Source organism: Bos grunniens, chromosome 8, assembly GCF_055505025.1.
Source record: "Bos grunniens cultivar Pamir isolate PY7600 chromosome 8, Bosgru_T2T1.0, whole genome shotgun sequence".
Lineage (NCBI taxonomy): Eukaryota > Metazoa > Chordata > Mammalia > Artiodactyla > Bovidae > Bos > Bos grunniens.
Genome location: NC_141172.1, coordinates 38,608,294 through 38,624,493, shown reverse-complemented (window position 1 = coordinate 38,624,493; position 16,200 = coordinate 38,608,294). Strand labels below are relative to the sequence as shown.

General features: G+C 38.8%; 1 protein-coding gene and 1 pseudogene across 1 annotated transcript in view; one reads left to right on the top strand and one right to left on the bottom strand.

The window, feature by feature from the left end:
* GLIS3 (GLIS family zinc finger 3) overlaps window positions 1-16,153 on the bottom strand; it is a 691,476-nt gene extending 675,323 nt beyond the window's left edge. Inside the window, exon 1 of the mRNA XM_086415266.1 lies at window positions 15,537-16,153. The gene's annotated coding sequence lies outside the window, so the exon portion shown is untranslated. The remainder of the gene's footprint in view (window positions 1-15,536) is intronic.
* Window positions 10,105-10,204, top strand: LOC147366946 (U6 spliceosomal RNA; annotated as a pseudogene).
* Window positions 16,154-16,200: the final 47 nt, after the last annotated feature.

Below are 16,200 nucleotides of genomic sequence, written 5' to 3'. Positions count from 1 at the left end.
AACTGATGCGGCCACTATGGAAAACAGTGTGGAGGTTCCTCAAGAAATTAAAAATATAACTACCATATGATCCAGCAATCCCACTTTTGGGATGTATCCAATAGAAATGAAATCACTCTCTAGAAAGGATATGTGTACCCCAGATTCACTGCAGCATTATTTACAATAGCCAAAATATGAAAACAGCCTAAATGTCCACCAATGGCTGACTAAAGAAAATGTGGTGTATATATGTCTATATACAATGGAATATTATTCAGCCACAAGAAAGAAAATCCTGCCACTTGTGAGAACATGGATGAATCTTGAGGGCATTACGCTAAGTGAAATAAGTCAGACAGAGAAGTACAAAGAATGTGTGATCTCACTTATATACGGAATCTTAAAAAAACCTGAACTCATATAAACAATTGTTACATGTGGGATCTAGTTCTCTGATGAGGGATCGAACGCAGGCTCCCTGGATTGGGAGTGAGGTCTTAGCCACTGGACCACCAGGGAACTCCCCAAACTTTCAGGTTTAAGATGAGTAAGTTCAGGGGATGTAATGTACAGTATGGTTAACTAGAGCTAACAAAACTTTATTGTATATTTGAAAGCTACTCAGAGAGTAAGTCTTCAAAGTTCCCACCACATACAGAAAATATTATAACTATGTATTGCAATAGATACCTAAACAAACTTGTGGTAATCATTTCACAATATATACATATATCAAATCATTACACTGTGTAACTTAACACACAACATTATGTGTCAGTTATATCTCAATAAAGCTAGGAAAAAAGAGCAAATTGTTCTCAAACTGTTAGTAAAATTAGTAAAAGTAATTTTATCTCCTTTAGTTACGGAGTAGAGTCCCCATATTTTGAAACGCCTCTCTGATCTTTCCCCAACTCTCATTCAGATTTTTACAGTGTGGATCATAAGTGTTACGAGTTTGAATTCTTTGCTGCCCCTCCTTCCAGGCCCTTCCCTCTGGAAGGCTGTACATGCCTGACCCATTCATTGGCTTCAGGCCTGGTTGTGTGACTTGCTTTGGCCACTGAAATATGAGAGACAGTAATGTGCACCATTTGGGTAAAGCTTTAAGAGCCATCACATAGCTGCCATCTTCTCTTCTCCCTGACCACAAGACCAGCACTAGACTGCTCTCTTACTGTGAGTCCTAAAATGAAGACAAATTGGAGCTGAGTTGAAAAGGACCCCTGATGGATATACAGCATGAAAAAGAAATAAATGCTTGTTGTTATAAAGGTCTGAGATTTCAGGGGTAATTTGTTACTGTAGCATTAACTTAACCTGACAGAAAATGATTTATAAATTATTTTATGTATTATGGTTGTAAAATATAAATACTACAATAATTGGCAAAAAAGTATAATAAGATCTCCAAACTCTCTAAGCTTCTAATTTTCTGGAAGAGTTTTTAAAAACTGAGAATAGCAACAAGAACATGCCAAGTGAGTTGGAAAATTCATGTTACAAACCAGTAATTCTTATTTTTGTCCATGGACCACACTGTTAATACTACATATATTTTAGGTCAATAGAAGGACTCCCCAGCGTGGAAGAGGTGGTGGTGATGTGTGCTCAGTCATGTCTGACTCTTTGAGACACCATGGACCACTAGCCTGCCAGGCTCCTCTGTCCATGGAATTTTCCAGGCAAGAATACTGGACTGGGTTGCCATTTTCTACTCCAGGGGATCTTCCTGACCTGGGATCACACCTGAGTCTCCCATGTCTCCTGCATTACCAGGCGGATTCTTTACCACTGAGCTATATGGGAAGCCCCACAGCTGCAGAAGTCTCTTGTCATTTTATAAGAGAAACCCTCAGAAAATATATACCAGACCAGACCGCTCAAACTGCAATCTGTGAACTTTCTTTCATCAGTCTTCAATGAGATAAGCCCAGAAATTAAGACTGTATTTAGAAGCTCTTAGAGCAATTTGACATTATCAGAACATCCAAGCTCAAGGTTGGTCAAGCTGTCTTGTTAAGTGAGGTAAATTGTCAGACTAGTGTGGTGAGTCATATGTAGCACAAGCTGCCTACTAAGATTCATCTTCCACAGATCATACACACACACCCACACACACACACACACACACACACACACATCCTCATCCTTCACCACAGATAGTCTGAAAAGGTCTGACTGAGAACCTGCCTGGAAGTCATCAGAAGAACCATTATACTTACAGTGATAAGAAACCTAACAGAGGACCTAAAATACACAGATGCTGTAAGTAAAATTGAACTGTTCTCTTGGAAAAATCCATGTCATATTAACAATCTTCCTGACATTTTCTGTCCCACTTGAGATTTACAAAGGCAGACAGTAGAAATAACATTCCTTAATTACCCACTGTGTGTGGAACACTGTACAGTTCTTGGGTTCTGAAATACTGTCACAAAACGCGGAATACATTTTCTCTTAGAAACAGTTTTACTAATGGTGGGGAGAATCCTAGCCTATGAAGTTGACTTCACCTAAGAAGCAGCTGAACTGTATAATTTTCCATACTAATACAATGTGTGAGTCTCTAGAACAGAAATTAAGATGATAGGATAAGAAGGAGGGGAACGAAATTTTTAAACTATGCTAAATTTTTCTTTGAGATTTTCTCACCTTCTTCTATTTACCTGCTATCTCTCCAGGCCTTCCCTATTGGGATTCCCTGGTGTCTCAGATGGTAAAGAATCTGCCTGCAATGCAGGAGACCTGGGTTTGATCCCTGGGTTGGGAAGATCCCCTGGAGAAGGAAACGGCAACCCCCTCCAGTATTCTTGCCTGGAAAATCCCACGGACAGAGGAGCCTGGCAGGCTACAGTCCGTGGGGTCGCAGAGTCAGACACAACTGAGTGACTTCACTTCTTCTTGCCTTCTCAACCAACCCTCTCTCCTCTTACACTCCCCTGGTTTTCCAATTACAGCACTCATCAAAATTATTTCATTTCTTTTCCTTCAATGGTTTCTTCATCCTGCTAGAAGCATCTGTCTTTTTAGAATATGCTTATTTTAATTCTAACCTCAAAGTGAAAGTACAGGGACATGAAAAGACAATGTTTGGGAAAATAGAGGAAACTATTCTAGGTCAAGGAAGCAGGATGACTTTTGTCTGAGTCACCTCCTCCTAATCACTTTCTGCTTTTCACAATTTCCCCCCTTTTTATATTTCTTACATAGAATTCCTGAGTTTTTTTTCTTCCATAGTGACTCTCAACACTAAAAATGGAGGCAGTCATTGGTAAAAAGGAATCATTTGTACATGAGGTAAGCAGAGACAGTTTGCATGAGTGAGAACTGAGGGAGGAAATCCACAAATAGTAGGAAGAGAAGAATTTGGAACACCATAGGTGTTGAAAGCTGAAATCAGAGATCTTAGAGACAATTTAAGCTAGTATATCCCTAAAAGACAGCAAGCCCAGAACTCAGAGTCTTCAATAGGCAATGATCTCTTTGTAGCACTTAATAAAATTGTTTTGTTTTCATTATTTTTTAATTTATACCATAATCTTGGAAAGTGGTATTGATTTTCTTTTTGGGGCGGTATTGATTTTCAATATGCAACAGTGATAATTTTCTTTTAAAATGCATTCATTTGGAAAAAGAAAATTAGTTCAAAGAAAATCTTAGGTAAATAATGTAAGTGGTACAGAGATGTGGATAAGAATTATGAGGTGGTATGGAGAAGGAAATGGCAACCCACTCCAGTACTCTTGCCTGGAAAATTCCATGGTTGGAGGAGCCTGGTAGGCTACAGACCATGGGGTCGCAAAGAATCGGACACGACTGAGGGACTTCACTTTCTTTCTTTCTATAGTTTCTTTTGGAGAAGGAAATGGCAACCCACTTCAGTGCTTTGGTCTGGAGAATCCCATGGACAGAGGGGCCTGGTAGGCTGCAGTCTATGGGGCTGCAGAGAGTCAGACACGACTAAGCAACTAACACACACACACACACACATGCAGAATCTTGGAGCTGGGGAAACAGTGATCTAGCCTGAATGAACTTTACATTTGAATTTAAAACTGGTGAGATATGAATGCATGTTTGCATTCTAGGTTTGCATTCTTAAAACCTAGAAATGGTTTTAAGATAACACACAAACCTGTCTTCTGTACGTGGTATAGTTAAATTCCTCCAAACAACAGCCCCACAGGCAGAAACTATAAAGGAATGTGGTAGCAAGGTAAGAGCTTATAAGCTTTAGTGACACATCACTTAGGAACCTCCTTTATATCTGCACACTCAACCTACAGCATTACTAGAAACTGGGCATCTTGTCACCTCTTCCTCCTATGAGACAACCCTTAGGGATTTCCCACTACTTACTGATCTTTCAGCACATATTTCTGTTTGTGGCCAGAAAAAGGATAATCCTGTAAGAATAATGCAAGAAATTTATACATGATACTGTACATATTTTTAGTCTAAATAACAATAATAAACAATAATTCAGCCAGATTCAGATTAATTCAGGTGTTGCCAATAACTATGGGAATACAGTATGAATTTACCGAGTCATGTGAGAATTGTAACTATTCATGTAAACAGCGTCGGCTGAGCTCAACAAAGATTCATTAAAAGCCAAAATATGTTCCAGGAACTGGGCCAAGTGTTGAAGAATCATGATCAAAAAGACTCAGTCTCCACCTCCAAGGCATCCATAGTTGTACAAATTAAATATGAGCCATGCTATATTCATGAAATTTTTCATAGTTCATAAAACAGTTTTATTTCATATTACTTTACTTAATACTTACAGAAGCACTGTGATGTAAGATATTATTGTTATCCCCATGTTACAGACAAGGAAACTAAAACCGTCCATTTGATTTGCCCAAGGTTATTAATAGCAGTATCAGTAAGCAATAGAGAAGTCTTGAACCCAAGAATCCTGCTTCCAAATCAGCACTTTTCCTATAATACTGCTGCTAAGTCGCGTCAGTTGTGTCTGACACTGTGCGACCCCATAGACGGCAGCCCACCAGGCTCCCTCGTCCCTGGGATTCTCCAGGCAAGAATACTGGAGTGGGTTGCCATTTCCTTCTCCAATGCAGGAAAGTGAAAAGTGAAAGTGAAGTCGCTCAGTCGTGTCCGACTCTTTACAACCCCATGGACTGCAGCCCACCAGGCTCCTCCGTCCATGGGATTTTCCAGGCAAGAGTACTGGAGTGGGGTGCCATTGCCTTCTCCATTCCTATAATACCAGCTACCTGCAATTATTTCTCTCACAATTCTGCTTCTGGCTATAATGAAGTATTAACATGTACTCCTGGTGAGAACAACTTGAAAAGCCAGAAAAAATACAAAATAAAATCTATTTAAAGGCAGTAAGTCTACTGACATCATTAGAAAATTGCCTTAGCAGCCAGAACTTTAGAGTCCAAGATCAGAGATGAGGGAACCCCAAAAATGTGGCCTACCAACCAGAAAAAGAGTGTAGAAAATCAGGGAACCCAAAAGCTAGTTCTCTCAGAGTGGTACTGATAAAATTTGTAAGTTCCTACCCAGACTAATCAAGAAAAATATGAAAACACCAATTACCAATGTGAGGAGTACAACAGAGGACATCAAACAGACCTATAAGACATTAAGGATATGCTACAGACAACTATTAATGTGACAACACAGATGAAATGGACACATTCATTAAAAGACACATATCAAAAACTGACCCAAAAAGAAATATAAAACTTCAACAGCCCAACATCCATTAAAGAAACTGAATTTGTAGTTAACAATTTATACAAAGAAATTCTAGGTCCAGATGACTTCACAGGTGAATTCCAACTTTTAAGGGAAAATAATAACAATATACTTTTTGAGAACATAGAAAAGGAGGAAAAACTAAATCATTTTATAATATAAGGTCAGTATTACCCTGATTTCAAAAACAAAGACATTAAAATAGAATTACAAAACATTATCCCTCATAACACAGATGTAAAACTTAACAAATTATTAGCAAGTTTAATCTAACAATACGTATCTGTTAAATTAGATAATATATATCCACATATATTGGGAGACCCAGGTTCCATTCCTGGGTTGGGAAGATCCCCTAGAGAAGGAAATGGCAACCCACTCCAGTATCCTTGCCTGGAAAATTCCATGGACGAAGGAGCCTGGCAGGCTACAGTCCATGGGGTCACAAAAAGTCGGACACAACTGAGCAACTTCACTTTAATCCACGTATATTATCACATCTTTATCCAGTCATCTGTCAATGGACATTTAGGTTGCTTCCATGTCTTGGTTATTGTAAACAGTGCTGCAGTGAACACTGGGGTGCATGTATCTTTTTGAATTATGGTTTTCTCCAGATATATGCCCAGGAGTGGGACTGCAGGATCATATGGTAGCTCTGTTTCTAGTTTTTTGAGGAGCCTTCATATGGTTCACCATAGTAGTTGTAGAAGTTTGTTAAATAAACTATAGGTTTATTCATACAGTAGCATAGCAGTTCAAAGGAATGAGGAAGATTTCTTTATAATAAGAACTACACAAAGGAGTATTGAACAGAAAAAGGAACAAGGAAAATCTCTTGTAACACTGGGTAAGCACCAGGATAAATGAAAAACAAGAGAAGCCCAGAACAGGCCTTGTAAAATGTCACCTTTGTGTAATAAAGGGAAGGAGAATGTGACTATAAACATTTGTTTCTATTTCCTACAAAGAAGCAACTATAGCATAAAGTAAACTGTAGGAGCTACCTGCTAACGGTTATATATGTTGGGAGGCAGCAGAGTAAAGGAGAGGGGAGATGAACATGAGAATTCTCTGACTGTGCTGTTTTACAGTTTGACTGAACTGTGTAAAAGTTTTACATACTTTAAAAAATTACTGAATTTTTAAAATCCAATTTCTAAAATTTGAAAATGGACTTTCCTGGTGGTCTAGTGGTTAGGATTGCAGGTTTCATCCCTGGTTGGGGAGCTAAGATCCTGCATGCTATGCATTGCAGCCAAAAAAATTTTTTAATTGAAAACAAATGGAAACCTATGGTTCTAACTGTATATCAAATTGATGGCATAATTATTTCAAGTGACTTTTTTTAATTCAATTTTTTTTATTTAGGTAAAATTCATATAATATACAATTAACCATTTAAAAATATATAGTTCAGTGGTATTTAGTGTGTTCACAATGTTGTGCTGTTTTATTATTTTTGACTCTGAGGCCATTTTCTTTGGAATTCTACCCATAGATTATTTTTTTCATTCTAGCTTTATTGAGGTATAAATTTCAGATGTATAGCATCCTGATTTAATTTACACATATCATGAAATGATGTCTATAATAACTTCAGTGAACATCCATACAGATACATTAAAGAAATAGAAAAAAATTTTCCTTATGATAAGAACTCTTAGGATTTACTTTCTTAACTACTTTCATATACAACATACAACAGTGTTAATTATACTGATCATGTTGTACTTACTTATTTTATAACTGGAAGTTTGTACCTTTTTTTTTTTTTTTTTTTTAGTTTGTACCTTTTGACTACCTTCATCCAATCCCTTTTCCTCTACCCCCAGTAATCACAAATCTGATCTCTTTTTGCATGAGTTTGTTTGTTTGTTTTTGTCATATGACTGACCCATGACACTATGTTAATTCCTAGTACCCAACATAGTAATTTGATATTTCTATACATTTCAAAATGATCCCCATGATAAGAATAGCTGTCATCAGTCACCAAAGATATTACATAATTATTAACTATATTCCACATACTGTACATTTCATACCTGTGACTCATTTATTTTGTATCTTAGTTTGTACCTCTTAATCTCTTTCATCTACTTCTCTCAACCCTCCACCCCCAAAGAACCACCTGTTTATTCTCTGTGTCTATGACTCTGTTTTCTGTTTAGTTATGTTTGTTGAGAGACTTTCAAACACGAAAATTTGACCATACATCCCTTGAGGTATATGTGAAAAATGTGAAAGTGAAAGTGTTAGTCACTCAGTCATGTCTGACTCTTTGCAACCCCATGAACTATAACCCACCAGGCTCCTCTGTCCATGGAATCCTCCAGGCAACAATACTGGAGTGGGTAACCATTCCCTTCTCCAAGGGATCCCAATCCAGGGATCTTCCCAACCCAGGGATCAAACCTGGGTATCCTGCACTGCAGGCGATTCTTTACTATCTGAGCCACCAGGGAAGATTTTGGTGTCAAAAGAACCACAAAGAAATCTTAAGCTGCATTCAGTGGTCTTATTATTAGAAGTAATATTGACACTTAAAAAAACTATTTTATATATAGTATGATTAGGAAATAAACACTTCAATTCATGTCTTTAGGAACTATGCTTTTCAAAGTAAAATCAAGGAAGTTTAATCCAAACTATGTAATCTTAAATTTAAATTGATTCACATCCATTAGGATACCTACTATTAAGACAACAATTATTGATGAGAATGTGGAGAAACTGGAACCCTTGTCCTTTGCTTGTTAGAATGTAAAATGGTGCAGTCAATGTAAAAACAGTATGGCAGTTTCTTAAAGTATTAAATATAGAATTACCATATGATCCAGCAATTCTACTTCTGGGTACATAACACAGAAGAATTGAAAACAGGGACTCAAACAGGTATTTATACACCCATTTTCATAGTAGTATTATTCACAATTGCCAGAAGATGGAAACAACCCAAGTGTTCATCAATGAATGAATGAATGGATAAATAATATGTGGTATATAAATACAGGGTATATATAATTCTCCCTTAAAAAGTAAGGAATTACATACCACAACATGGACAACCCTTGAGGACATTATGATAAGTGAAATAAACCAGTCACAAAAGGAAGAGAATTTCATAGATACAGAAAGCAGAATGGTAGAAGCTGGAGGAAAAAGGAGTGGGGAGTCAGTGTTTAATGGGTTCAGAGTTTCAGTTTAGGAAGATGAGAAAGCTCTGAAAAAGGATGGTGGTGATGTTTGCAGAACAATGTGGATGTACTTAATGTCACAAAGCTATACATTTAAAAATGGTTTATATGGTAAAATTTATTATGAATATTTTGCAATAATAAAAAATTATACAGGAAACATCAGTATGAACTCATTATCTATTTGTCTCTTACTATGAAATATGTATTTCTGAGTGCTATCCACTAAAAAGGGCTAGAAACATCGACAACCTAGTAGCAACAAGCCCTCCCATCATCAAGATCATTGTTTCTAAGTACTACTCTCCACTAAGAGGATCCCAGACTGTCTGGAGAAATGGCTGTGCCTAGTTCCGGGACTTCCCTGGTGGCTCAGATGGTAAAGAATCTGCCTGTAATTCAGGAGACTCGCTTTCAATCCCTGGGTCAGGACGATCCCCTGGAGAAGGAAATGGCAACCCACGGCAACATTCTTGCCTGGAAAATTCCATGGACCAAGGAGCTTGGCTACAGTCCATGGAATTGCAAAGAGTTGGACACGACTGAGCAACTTAGAGAGAGTTCCAGGGCAAGAAATGTATGGGATGATGGTCTTGAGACATTTGCTAAGCCAGAAAATAAGGACACTTTTGAAGATAAATAGTTCTGTCAAAAGGACACAGGATTCAAAATGAAGGGGCTCCCACTGACCAAAGATGGGAAAATTTGAACAAGGGAAAGAATCATGACTGTAACTGACTGCAACACATAAAACCATCCACAACATGTAAATCCACGTGTTCATAATAATACTAACAAAGAATAAGAAACAGAACCTCATCAATCACCGTTGGATGTTGCTAGTATACCAATTTATTACCTAGAAAACCAATAAAGAGGAGAAATAAAGCATGAATCCTGCCTTTTCCATACATGGTATTTCAGGGTAACAAACAGTTGATGAGGTAGAAATCCTTTCTATGGAAGAATCTCAGCAAATGTGTTCAGAAGGAATGACAGAATGAATTACCATCAGATGCCAAAATCATATTCGAAAGGTTGTTGGTGAATTTATCACAGATGAATCAGGCTGGCAATATCAGAATCCACTTTTCAACCTTAGCATTGCTAAATATCAAATCTCCAGATCTAACTACCAGCTTAAAGGAAACAGTGGGGGTAGAGAAACGAAATAATTGCCACCATGAATAAACACATATACTAAAATTGGAACAATACAGAGAAGATTAGCATGGCCGCTATGCAAGGATAACACACAAATTCGTGAAGTGTTCCATATTTTTTAAAAAAGGAAAAAAAGAAAGAACAAGCCAAATCCAGAATGCAAAGAATTTTGTAGGACAAATGACTGCTCAGCAAATGAGATGAGGGGCAACTGTAGAATAAAAGAGACTTTGCAAAGTTAACAACCCAGGGTAACGTGTGGACTCATTCAGACACTGGTTTCCAGACCACTGTCCCCTCTGTTGGAACTTACCCCGTGCACCTTCTTGGTTGAAGTCTGCAGCTGTGAAGATGTGTTCTGTCTTTTCCTTGGCTTTCTTAGAGCTGAGGGACATCTCTACCTACAGCCTCTGTCTCACAGCAGCTACTGCAAAGTGACAAATAAGTGAGTCTCTCTACATCAGGCCAGTTCACACGGGTGCTCTCCTAGACTTTAAGGAGGGTCTTCTCATCCTGCCATGACCATCCCATCAGCCCAGCATCCCTGCTACCAGGAACAGAGTGGCTGAGAAGTGAAATCTGAGTCTCTTGCTGCCTGACCACACTGTCCTGCCACACTGGCGTTGATATAGTTGTACCCCAGATTGGCAAGGGACAGCTTGGGAAGCAGCCTTCTAATAGGGAGTAGGGGACAGAGCTGCACCCCGTTTTTGCTAACATGTACCCCCTTACTGGATGCAGTCTGCCTGGAGAGAGAAAACAGGACCAACATCTCTCTTCCCTTCCCTTCCTGCCATTATTCCCTTGACAAGAAAGTGTTTTTTCTAATCCCCCTGTGTCTCAACTGCCTGCTCCACTGGAGTGACAGCCACTATAGATAGAAGGTTCCGTTCCTACACTACAGGGCAATTCTGTGAGCTGGGAGTTTTGATATTCTAGTGAAGAGATGAAGGAATACGGGTCATTCTTTCTCACAATAACACTCTTTCTTGCTACCTAATCCCACATATCACACAGAAGTCTAATATTAGTACATTTTTTTCTTTAAATTCCTTTGTAACAAATCCTAATCTCCCAAGCATATGAACACCTTGGCTTAGCAGGGCAAAGAACATGTGCTCAGAAATGCAAAAGAAAAAGAGCACATTAATAACATCCATATCACTACTCTTATACACACACATGCACACACATACAGACTTACTTGGAATTATACATATTTTAAGTTTTATATTTTTAGATAAAAAATAATAAATTACTGCATTCTCATTACAAAAAAACCCACCTATTGACAATAATTGACTTTTGCCATCTCAAAACATAGTTATATGTAGGTATTTACCATTTTCTCATGTAATTTAATATTCTGCTAAAATATGCTTTTCAGTCTCTGCATGGTTGTCCAATGTATTTTTACACCCTTTCTCAAACTTTAGCCAATTCACTTTACTAGACAGTTAATTTTTTTCCAACTGGGTTGGGATGAACAGCCCTTTAGTATTTTGTTGGTATAAGTTTCTAGAGGTAGAATGGTTGAGTTAAAAAATACAAATGCTTTTGATAGAAAGGTTACACATTGCCTAATTATCCTTAGAAAATCATAGCATTTTCTAGGTCCACTGGCACTGTGTGACACTTCCCATTTTCCATTTTCCTCTCTAAGTTTATAATTTAAAATGTTCAAATTATAAATTCAAAATTGTGAATTTTAAAATTTTATGTTAAAATATATTTGTTCAGCTAGTAAATATTGGTTCAAATGTTCATTTCTTTCAGTATTAGTGAGACTGAAGATTTTCATATGTATTAACCATTTATATTTATTACTGTAAATGATATCTTCCGATGAGGAAACCAAGGTTCAGAGAGATTAAATGACTTGTTCAAGGACACACAGCTTCTATGAAACAGATAATTTTTTTTTTCATATTCTAAAATGAAATAGAATTGCTCTTCAGTTTGTCAAGTGAGTAATAAAGTTATGGGGCAAAGTTCTGTTGGATTCGAGACTTCAAGGGTATCCAACTAAAATACAAGTCTATTCAGGCCAAATAATCTTTATAAAATATAGCTTGGAGTATTACTGTGGAGATTTAATGAATTATAGTTTCTTTTACCCCTTAATTTTTAATCCCAAGAGAAATCCAAATCAAAATTGGAAGACAAAAAAGAGATTGCTAAAAAAAAAAGGTATTGGAATATGCTGACAGCATCCTTCTTACTATCAGTCATGAATCACAGCTGTAGATGCTAAAGGAGACTCCAGTACTCATGACCTCCTTCTCCCCATTATCACAGCATGAGGACAAAGCATCCAGCTGTGTATGTTTTATGGTGGTAGAATGCAACCAGCATACTATTTTAAGAGATGTTCAGAAGCTGATGACTTACTTTTTGTCTCTGAATGCCCCTTTTCATTTCTATGCCAAGTAATATATAAGGCCAGGCTGTCACCCACTGACTTAACTTTGTGTGGCAATGTCAAAGTCTCCTTTCTTTAATAACTAACAAGAGAGTCCGTGAGTTAACAATTTAAGAGAGAGAGAGAAACAATAACAATAAGGGAAATGTCAGAGTTACTTAAATGGTAAAAAGAGAGAGAGGACGAAAAAGGGGGAGGGGGACGGAGGGAGGATGGAAGGAAGGGGCAAACAGACACACCGGCAAAATGTAATTAGTAAGAACTGGCCAAAGGTATATTTCAGCAGGATGAAAGAATTTGAGGGACCAGGGGAAAGTGAAAAGGAAGATATACTGGAGGGGTAAAATCCTAACACTTCTTTCCACTTGGCTTTAAGATCTTATCCCAGAAGAGTGGAGATTTTATTTCAGGAGCTGAGTAGTTAAGATCCCCTCAGGTAGTTTACAAGAGAAATGCTTCTCCACTCCTGTCCAATTTGCAATTATTTGTGCCCATGACTAGCCCAGGCTAAGAAAGTAAAAAAGAACAGAACTTGAGCACCAGGGGGGTCTCCAACTTCCTCCCTCTCCAAAGTGATGCTTCCTATTCCATTTCTTGTCTTAGGCAGAGAAATCAGGTAGAATTATTGAGTGCTCGTAGCAGCAATGGAGAGATGATTCAAGAGTTCAACCACTGCCCCATAAAACGCATGCAGCTTCCACTTGAGCAGAGCACTGTAGGACACCAAAGCATTTCCTGGATGTGGGTGGAGGGATTCTTGACGATCTTGCAGACAGTAAAATTCACGTAACTCAAGACTAATTTTCCCATAACAATTCTATATTTGTTTCTCATAGTAGAGGTGGTGGTTTAATGCAGAGTTTGTGCACTTAGCTGAGTAAGACCACTGAGTTCAACCCTTGATCCTTCTCTGACTAGTGAAGGGAACTTAAGCAAGTTACTTATCCTTCTTTTACCTCAAATTCCTCAGCTCTAAAATGAAAATAATGATAATACACAAGATCTCATTTGATTTTTCCAGCAGCCCCATGGGATATAATAGTCCCTACTTCACTGAACTGTCATGAGGACCAAAGTAGTCAGTATGTATAAAGTGGTTAGGAGGGTGTCTGGCAAATGTTAAGTGCACTATTGTTATTAATTGTCTTAATTATCTTTTGTTACCAGCTAAAGTGGAACTGCCATTTTAGTAAAGCATAAACACAGTTTATAATTCATCTGGCCTACATGCTTTGAACTTCTGAGATTCTTGACTTTTAATGCAGGAGATGTTAATTATTGCAAAATGAATGTATATGTTTAGACTCTATTCTCCTTTTTCTATTACCCTATTTTTAGACTGCATAGTTCAAAGAAGCATAAAATGAGTATGTACTATGTGAGCTTTAGGTGTGAAAGTACAATAGATTTAGGGTCCCTGACAGTAATTTAAAGGAAATTACTATTAATCAATATACAAAGGTTCTTATGTGTGTGAAATGGCTCAACGTATCTTCAGGACAGGCAGGGAACAAAGGAGGAAGTAAGAAAACGCCTGCCTAGGTTGACTCCAAGTAAAACTCATGATGGCACTTGCTGTGTGCCAGGCACTGTTCTAAGTCTTTTACATACATGCTTGTATTCAATTCTTACAATACCCTCGTGAAATAAATACTGTGAATGCCTCCATTTACACACGCAGAAAGCGAGACAAAAAATTTAAGTATTAATAACTTGCCCAAGAACACCCAACTGGTAAATGGTGGTGCTGGGATTTAAACCCAAATATATCCTACCCCCAAAACTCAGGTGTAACTGTCTTACTACACCTCCAAAAACTGCAATGTACAAAGTTTGTCTTAGATTCTTCAACTTTTTTCTCTCTTTGCTAAGTCACTTCAGTTGTGTCCGACTCTGTGCGACCCCATAGACAGCAGCCCACCAGGCTCCACTGTCCCTGGGATTCTCCAGGCAAGAACACTGGGGTGGGTTGCCATTTCCTTCTCCAATGCATGAAAGTGAAAAGTGAAAGTGAAGTCACTCAGTCATGTCTGACTCTTCGCAACCCCACAGATTGCAGCCCACCAGGCTCCTCTGCCCATGGGATTTTCCAGGCAAGAGTACTGGAGTGGGGTGCCATTGCCTTCTCCATTTTCTCTCTTTAGGACCTGTTTATTCCTTAAATACAGCCCTATCTACAAGTGTAATGGGCATGGATGTGCTTATGATAAACACTTTGGAAAATACAGAAGGATAGAAAGCAAAAAGATTCAGACATCATATTATCACCCAAAGATGAGCACTGTTAAAATTTTGTGTTCCTTCTAGACTTTTTTCTAAGTACATGGCTTTGTTTTATGTTTGTTTTACACAGTTGTGATCACACTATATAAACAGTTTTAATCTTCTTGCTTTCCCTATTATGACATGTGCCATCCTATGCTCTTAGAAATGTCATAAACTTCCTTTATAGAGGCTGAATAATGTACAGCTGCATGGCAGTTCCATAAAATATTTACCATTCCTTTCATGCTGGACATCTGAGTATTTCCAGCCTTTTTACTGCAGGATGGAAATCTCTGTCCCCTCTTTCTTAATAGTTTCCCTTCTTCTGACATCTCTTCAGATCTTCCCCAGGCACACAACGACTTGGGTATTCCTCTATCTTTCCTTTCTCAAAATGTATTTTCTGAAAATGAGCTGATAAGCTCATTCACACTAAAGTGTACATGGTTCATAAAACTTACTTTCTCTTCCAGGACACTTCTGTCAAAGCGCCAAAGGAATGACGCTCTAATTGTGAGGAGTTAGTTATCAGAAAAATTTAGTTGGGGAGATTCCCCAATTGGAGGAGACTCTACAACAGCAAAAAGGTGCGGGGCTGCGGTAACCTAAGGAAAGCTGACGAGAAGGCAAGACTAGAGCTGCGAGGTGGTAGTGTGGTTGAGGGAAGAAAAACGTTTTGCATAAGCTAGGGTGAAAATTAAAAAAAAAAAAAAAACCTGAGTAAAAACGGAAGAGAATTAGAAAATCCACTCCGCGGCACTTACCTAGTTTCTCCAACTCTCCTGCTTTTGCCTTTCCAAAACATTTGGCCTGAGGGATGGGCCCGCCCACCTTTTACTCAGCTCCGCTCGGTTGGGTTCTCAGTCTTTATTACTTTGCCAAGTCTCACAGCTCTGGGGCCTCGGGCGGCCACAGAGGCAGCCTCAAGGAGCGGAAGCGAAGTTCTAAGAGGGTCCATTCCAAGCCCTGGGCCCACAGACAGTCCTGTAGGAGGTTCACCTCCCTGGACCCAAACAGGAGAGTTAATAATACCTCTGGGGGCGGCGGGTTAGAAACCTCGTGTGAAAGTTCACAAAGTCCCGTTCTGCCCCTAGCACTCTTTCTTTCACTCCTCCTAGAGGCTTCAGGCTTTCTAGGCTGTTGGCAAGTCCGAGAAGCAAAGGGCACCCAAAACAGAACTCAGTTCCCCCCAACTCTCCCCACTCGGGTGCTGCACTGCGTGGAGAAAGAGGAGGCGTGGGGGTGTGCAGGCTGAAGTTCAAGCCAAAGGGGCCACTGACTCCGCCCCTCCGCCCCGCAAGGATTAGGGTGCAGAGGAAACCGTAAATCCGAAAACCTAGCCTGACCAATTTAAAAAAAAAAAAAAAGCGAAAGGCTCCAGCCTGAAACTGGGGCGGAGCACACTGCTCTCCTGAGGGCCGACCCGGC